Genomic DNA, 8,700 nt, shown 5'->3' with positions numbered 1-8,700 from the left:
CTTAACACATTCATTCTCATTTTTGTCATTTTTTCAGGAAAAATGTATTGATTAAGCGTATTACTTTTTTGTCTTAAAAAAAAAAACTTATTTCAAAACTCTGCAAATCCAACTTCGCATTCTATTTAATTTGCGCATAATGGGCACTTCTCTTTTTCGTTTAAATCTAACTTTAGCAAAAACATTTTTTTTTTTTTGAGCAATCACGATTGTTTATTGTTCTCACTTGGCGGTTTTGATGTTCCTGTGATTTTATTCCCCCCCCCCGCCTCCCTCTGCAACACCGCCGTCGACCGGCTCACATTGGGGCGAAAACGCCAAAAAGCGTTTAAAAGTGTTTTTAATTCTCTCTCGGTATTTTGTTTACACAGGCATGTTATAATGGATTTTTCTCGATTTGCTTGTGCTCAGGGTCCAAAGTTCGCAGGTTTACGCAGCTAATTCTTTTTCAGGGTCTTTCTACAGATCATTTATGACAAAAAATATTAATTTCTAAAAGGACATAAGATAAGAGGACATTTTTTTGTAGAGTGTTTTGAAAAAAATAACCTTGAATTGCGAAGTTTTTGGTACTGATCAAAACCGATTTTTGGATTGAGAATTCAACTACTCATTTTTTTCATCCTATTACTTTTTTCGTCCTATTACTCTCGTTGGACACGAGAGAAATTAAATATACCCGCCTTTAATAGGGAAAAAAATATAGACTGCTTAAAAGCAATTTTTGTAAACTCTCGCACTCATGGTTCTTCAACTTTCTAAAGGCTCCCTTTATTTTTGTAGTGGACGAAGGGCTCTAAAATTCCAGTTCTGATGGCCTAAGAGGTAGGCCTGTGCATATTTGTTAATCCTCAATTGGAGGAACAAAAACCAACTTATAAGCGCTTTTTGGCGTTTTCGCCCCACTGTGTGGCCTCACGATGCGGCTCCTCTAGCGAGCATTGTCTCCAGGTTGCGTCCATATCCTACACACACACGCATACGTACACGCACCTGCACACACATACAAACACCCACGCCTACACACACACACACACACACACCCACACACTCATGCTTGCACACAGACACAAACACACACGCCTATACATGCACACACATACCCACACACCCACGCCTACACACACATACATACCCACACATACTCACACACTTATGCCTGCACACAGACACAACACACACGCCTACACACATACATACCCACACCCACACACTCATGCCTGCACACAGACACAAACACACACACCTGCACACACATACACACACACTCATGCCTGCACACAGACACCAACACACACGCCTACATACACACACTCGTGATTGCGAAAAACGTTATTTGAATTTCAGATGTCAAAATTCAAACTAATTTTCTTTCTTTCTTTTTCTTTTTTTTTTTTTTTTTTTGAAATTTCAAACGAGAATGATCAATTCCAACTTGTTCAAGCTCATTCTGCTGATCAGAACATAATTCATCATTAGAGTTAGTTTATATTTATATGTTTGAGGTGTTATGTGTTAATGAAAACTCTGAGTTTCGTTACAAGTGCGAACTGATATTTTAATTATTTAGCAAATTTACTGCAGTGATTGTTTACATACACTCATAATATGATATCTATCAATACTCATACTATGATAAATTTATTTATGTTAGCATGGTTTTGAATGTTTAAAATTAAAAGTCAACTAAGTCAACTACAGTTATACTGTTTTCATTGAGTTTATATTTTTACAGGGAAACTTGATCCCTGGGATTATGTATCCCTAAAACCAAAGGGATCAAGTATCCCTAATATGAGATTTTTACAAACACACTTGTTCTATTATTAACAATCAGTGGAGTTTACTAAAAACATGTCTTAATTATTAACGACTGTATATACTTTAAAATTACATTTCGCTTTTTTTTTTTTTTTTGTGTTGTACGAGGGTCGATCCAAAAATTAGGTTCCCATCAATTTTACAAATATACAGCACTGTCTATTCTCATTGAAATTTACATCGTTGGAAAGAAAAAACGTTTCTCTATTTTTATACATAATCGCCATCTTTTTCTGTGCCTTATTGTCGACGGTGCATGAAACTTCTGTATCGAGTGTCACAGAATTCATCCGCCACAGTGGGACGTGACAGTCAACAAACCACTGCGTTCTTGATTGCAGTTCGGAGCTCAGTCTAGTGATTACCACTTGTTTCCTCCATTTAAAGAACACTTTGATGGCCAACGTTGCCGGAACGAAGTCAAAAAAGGGGTGAAACGCTTGCCAACGGGTTGGCGGTGGAATTCTGTGACACTAGATACAGAAGTTAGGGCACCGTCGAAAATAATGCACAGAAAAAGATGGCGATTATGCATAAAAATACAGAAATGTTTTTTCTTTCCAACCATGAAAATTTCAATGAGAATACACAGTGCTATATATTTTTAAAATTGGTGGGAACCTTACTTTTGGATCAATCCTCGTATATAACAGATAATGTCTTATATAATAATGTCTCAGCAAACTTCCGAATGCTTTCCTTGACACATTCAGAAAATCATTTCTTCAACTAAAACAAAATGGCTGGAATGATTTTGGTCCATTTTTGGCCGAGGGATCATGTTTCCCCGGGGATCAAGTATATTTAGTCTCCCGAATAGTATGAACGAAAAAAGTAACCACAAGTATATTGGTAGCTCAGCCGGAGTACCGGATAATTTAATCAAAGAAAAAAAATGTTTCACCTAAATATTAGGAAACTTTATGATTAATCTACAGTACCAATGAGAGCAGAAAAAAAACCCTGAACACTTTTTTAATGGGGGCGGGGGGGGGGGGGATTAGACAGTAATAGCACTTATTAAAAATCTCTGAATGTTGAATGTAAAATAAGCTACTTGGAAGTCACCAAGCAACTTAAAAAATAAAGCCTAATCATTATAGATGGTGGTTGATAGGAAGGATGTTATAGAAGACAAAAGGATCGCTAGAAAAGTGTTAAAAGGTATTTTTAGAAATAATTTTGGTGACAGAAAGCGTGAGAAGGATATTTAGCAGGTGCGTGGGTTAGGAAGAGGTAAGGACAAGCGTTTTGTTAGTAGCCCAAGCAAGTTACACCAAGCATTACCAATTACTTACATTGAAAAATCGCAAATGAACTGCAACGATTAAAGAAAAATGATGAATAAAGCAGAAATTGAAAAGGTGCGAAATGAATATGTTGTTTTGCACTGAGAAAAAGGAAATTTGAGATTGATGAGAGTTATAGTTTGAAGATGAATGTAATTCAAAAAAAAAAAAAATGCAATTTTATCACAAGTGCATCAATACAATGTTCCAAGCTGCTCACTGTTCAAAAAAACGGTCGTTCATTTTTTAGGTGAACGAACAGATCCGTTCATTTTAAGAATTCGTTCTTTTTGACCCGTTCGTTCATGAACGACACATTCCTAGTCCAGATCAAAATTTAATTTTGATGTAATTTACTTCGATAAATATATTTTCCATTTATAATCAGCAAGTTATTTATTTGCGCTCTTAGTTTGATCAGTATGAATAATCAATTTAGTTTTAATCGTTTTTTTTGAGCAATCACGATTGCTTATTGTTCTCATTTGACCGTTTTTGGTGCCCGTGCCTTTTTCAACTTGGACCAGAAGCCTTTGCAGCACCACCGCCCACCGTCCTCTGCTGGCCGCGCGGCGCGGCTGCTCCGGTTTTGAGTTATCCGCTTCTCCTGGTTGGAGGCGTCCATGTCCTACACACACGCATGTTCACACACACACATACACTCACACACACCTATGTGCATACACACAGGTCTACGCACACACACAACTATGCACAAGTAACCGCCCAAGAGGAGAGGCAGACTTGGGGGGGGGGGGGACAGGAGCCGTTTCTAGAAACAATAACTCCAATGAGTAGGGTCCTGTCTCAGTTCGTGATTGCGAAAAACATAATTTGAATTCAAAATTTCAGAATTCAAATTAATTTTCTTTTTTTTTTTTTTTTTAATCTCGTGGGATAACATTTTACTAGATAGGATTTTTAAAATTCCATTTTTCGAAAAGTTTTTTGGGGGCATTAATGTTTTACAAATATTAGAAACAGATTCATTTGCTAGTGTTTTAATTTGTGTTCGACATAGCTCTATGATTGTTTTGCTCATTAATGTGTAAAAAAAAAGTATGACGCTTTGACGCGTATTATGCACTGATATTATAACTAACTTGATTTTTCTGTGTGTATAGGGGGGGGGGGCGCTAGGAAACTTTTCCCCCGGGCGCCGTCAGCTCTTCGGACTGCCCTGCTGGGCCCTAGGCCATGTGCTTTACAGCCCTATTGTCCATTCCCAGGGTCTAGTCCCAAGGTCCTGGTCCATGCCGCTCTCTTCTTATCAATTGTTTCAACAAGGGGAGCGGAAAGCATTTATGAGCAATCTTTTGGCGTTGTTTTTTGGAAGGATTGTATTTCTTTTTCCTACCAGTAAAAAAGAAAAAAAAAGCGTACACCACTGACACCACCATCCCTTCCATAAAATGGTGTTTTCTATTTGAGTTGATTGTGTTCCCGGACAAAATTCGCCCCAAAAGAAATGACTAAAGGTCTTAAGCAATTTCATCACCAGTGTATCAATATAATGTTCCGAACTGCTCACCGTTCAAAGGAACGATCGTTCGTTTTTTAAGTGAATGAACGGATCCGTTCATTTTAAAGATTCGTTCTTCCCAACAAACCTGTATGCCCCATTGAATTGCGCAATCGCACATCTTTTTGTCATTGCAGAGGTTCCCATCCCCCAAAAGCAATGGCGTACTCTAAAAAAAAAAATAAATAAATAAATAAATAAATAAAAAATAAATAAATAAATAAAAAAAATAAATAAATAGTGATATCTACACCCCCCCCCCCCCCGCCAAAAAAAAGTGCTGCAGTCTGCACCACTGATGTTTTTTAGGTTGACCCCGTTGATGATTGTCTCACTCCATGAGGGAAGTTGGTTTACCACTGAACTTATAGACCTTGTTGAAATAGAGTCAACAATAACAATTAATTTTTTAAACTTACACTTGAATAAAAAATATTTTGAAGATTTTTATTGTTCAAAACACTAAAAACATTTATATGTAAAAGAAGTATGTAATTTTTGGGTGCCCCTCAAGCTAGGGGCTCCCAATGCCGGGTTTCATGGGCTTACACTTAAATCAGGCCTTGGTTGTGTAAGTTGCTGCACTGGCCAGGCTACATGCTTACTTTTAGTCCCCGGTCCTGACAAAAAAACTTCGTTAAAAATGATAGTAATGATCGAATTTCGTATTTCGAATGGGTTCAAATTTACTAGAAATAAGGGGGTGAAATACAGAGTCGCAGAACCAATTCACTTGTCAAATATAGGAGGCAGTGCAGTACCTGGTTAATGGTGGCTGAAAGAGGTAAAATCAAGACCGACCCACTTACATAGGATATGAGCTGTCCAATGACACATCTGCCTTGTCCGAGCAAAACTGAAGTGTCTTACCACTTTGGTTGATTTTTCCAAAAGCTCTGAAACGGCGACTTAAAACTTATCATGTAAATACCATAACTTCAAATACCCATCCAATACTAGACGAAGTCAATACACCCACAACTATTAATATCTTTCATCGCTGATAAATAAATCACAGAAAAAATAAATGAAAAAAATGCCCAAACTTCTCGTGAATAAAACTTTGCTCCTAGGTAAACGGAATCAGATCGAAATTCCGATATAAGCAGTAAGCATGAAACCTAGATGTCGAGTGAACTGAAGTGAAGTGCTGCGATATTATTTTCCAATATCTTCTCTGTTGTATAGAATCGAAAGTTTTTAGAAGACCGCTTTAGAAAATTCTAGTATATGTTTTTTAAAAGAACGATTTTACTTCAAGTTAAATTATCTTTTTGATTTATTCATGTCAGTCTTTAGTATTTTTGATTATTCATTCGATTTTGATATCACGTATGGGTTTAATTTGTGTCCTATAACTTAAAAGTTTAATGTTTTTTTTTTTTTTTTTTTAAATCTCGCTTTGAATGTCAAGTGCAAAGAGAAATTGAAAATTTGCCGTGAAATCAGAGCCCGACTAACTGAAAGTGAGACCCAAGGCCCACAGTAATTTGGAGGCCCCCTCTCTATTCTACCACTTTAAGTCAATGCAAAATATAATGTTTAAACTTTTCGCAGTGTTGGTGCTAGCCCTTGCGGGGCCCTTATATATAAGGCCTCGAGGTCAGTGTTTTATTGCAGATTGCACACGTCTAGCACCGCCACTGTGTTTTTATTCACAACTTTATACTCTTATAGCACAATTAAATAGGGAAGAGCATATTACCTCCCCCCCCCCTTCTCGCAGACATAATATTCAAAAGAGAAAAACAGGCCATTTACCAACCGATTCCTTTTTCAGAGTCTCTTTAGCTTCATTAGTCATTTTATTCATGGAAAAAAAAAAAAAAAAAAACTAGTAACTATTTGTAAATTTGCATGAAACTCTCAAGAAAAAAACCTTTCTTACTCATATAAAACCAACTAATAAGAGAAATAATAAAGCATCAATAGATTTTTTTTTATTAATACAAAACCGTTCGATTTTTTATTTTTGGACCTGAATATGGCATTAAATGGCTCTTTCCACCCGAAATAATTATCCGATTGTCTTGATTTTAGTCTCATTCGATAGACCACGAAAAATAGCTCTGAAGTAGATCTACTTCCTTCGCATTTCAAAGCCACCAATGCTATAAAATCCCCAACAGGAATGTTTCAGCATTTTAAGGTAAAAAAGCATCAATTTTAAATCGGAAATTTATCGTCTGTCACGAGCTCAATTTTAATTAGCGCGTGAATAAAATCATCGAGAAGAAAGACCTGCTGCCCTTTTTCTTGACTGTGAACAAATAAAATTCTTGCTTTTGTTTTGAAACTTTTCCTGTAATCGGGGAATTTAAAATTTTTCCTTTTTGGTTATTTTTCCGCGATCCGTCGGAAGATTTTACACATTTTTTTTCTTTTTGTTCAAGCCTGATTGTTGAACACGTGTCACTTGATTTACACGCGTTGATTGACATGCGTCGCATACCTTTTATTTTCGACCGTGCAAAGTCGGGTGACGCAGTGAGTAAAAAAAAAAAAGAAAACTATTCTACGGCTGCATTTTTTATTTATCGTTTGCTAAATTTTCTTTACGTTTTATCATCAATCGTAAATGAAAACTTTGAATAAGAATGGCCAAAAACTTAATTATGGTCCTTTGTGCCAAGCATAGCTGAAATATTTACTAGCTTATAACTAAAATATTTACTTTTAGTTGACTGGTAATGGACTCATTTCATTAGCTTGAAAGGATCTTAAATATCTTAATTAATAATCATACAAAACTTAAATAAGTACGTACAAACTGCGACCTGATAAGAAACAGCTATGTAAGAAGTCCTTAAGGACCTTATGTCCTTAAGAAAGAAACCCTTCAAAACTTAAATGCTAAGAAAATTCACTATCGGTGACTAAGAAGCATTATCACACTGTAGATAAAAACTTATGTTTGGAAAAAATGCGGTGGGTGTGTTCTTTAAAGATGCTATTTTGAGAATCCATTAATGTTGCTCCTGGAATATCGATTGCAAACTTGATATTGACAACAGAAGACAGAAGACAAACCTGCCCATGATTGGTTGGATACCCATAACTGATCATTTACCCTAACTCATTTTAAACTCCCTTATTGTGAGCTTTATTTCGATAGAGAAGGTCAGCAGTTCAGAGTAAAAGAAATTTTTTATATGCAATTACGAGGGGTGACCCAAAAATAACCGGATTTTTATTTTAAAATATTTATATATTAGTTTATTCACAAAATTTCTTTTGTCTCCTTTAAAGTGTTCACCCTTAGATGCAATACACTTGTTAATTCTTTTTTTCGACTGTTAGACTCTCTAACCTTGATCATGTACAGTGTCCGTTGCGAAGTAGTTTTTACAGCCTCTACATCATCAAAACGCTTCATTCTCAGAATTTTTTTCATCCTCGGGAACGGAAAAAGATCACAGGGGGCTAGGTCTGGCAAATACGGGGGTCGAAGAACGACTGGCCACCCCTGAGAGGCCAATTAGCAGTTAATAGTAAAGGTTGTGTGTACGGTAGCGTTATCATTGTGAAGGAACCATACTTCCAATCGCCCTAGCGAGCTCCAACTCACTCTTGTTTCTTCTAAATTTTCGTCAATCGTAAAACGACCACTCTCGTTGATTTTTTGGCAGATTTTTTCAACGTTTTCATCATTTCGAGACGCTGAAGGGCGCTCAGAGCGAGCATGATCTTCAACATTCATGCTACCGCGTTTAAAGCGCCCAAACCACTCGAAAACTTACGTACGGCTCATAGCATCGGTCTTGAAAGCTTGTTGAAACATTTGGTAAGCTAATCCGTTGCCGACTTTTCAAGCAGGAGAAGCAACATTTCAAGTTTAGTTTGTTCTTTTAAATCTGCCATGTAATGAGTTCGCAGGCGGAAAGAAACAGCACCTGAGAAAACCAACCCTACGATTGGTATCAATTAAACTGACGGCACTTGCACAACTGAAGGTCTCTACTTGAGCCATCTAGCTGGAGAACACTCTAGTACATCTAGGATTGGCATCGCACCATTGGTCCGGTTTCTTTTGGGTCCCCCATCGTATTTTAGCTTTAAGAATTTGAT

This window comes from Uloborus diversus, chromosome 7, assembly GCF_026930045.1.
Source record: "Uloborus diversus isolate 005 chromosome 7, Udiv.v.3.1, whole genome shotgun sequence".
In the NCBI taxonomy this organism is placed as follows: Eukaryota; Metazoa; Arthropoda; class Arachnida; order Araneae; family Uloboridae; genus Uloborus; species Uloborus diversus.
The sequence above is the reverse complement of the archived record's forward strand: the minus strand, read 5'-3'. Positions refer to the sequence as shown.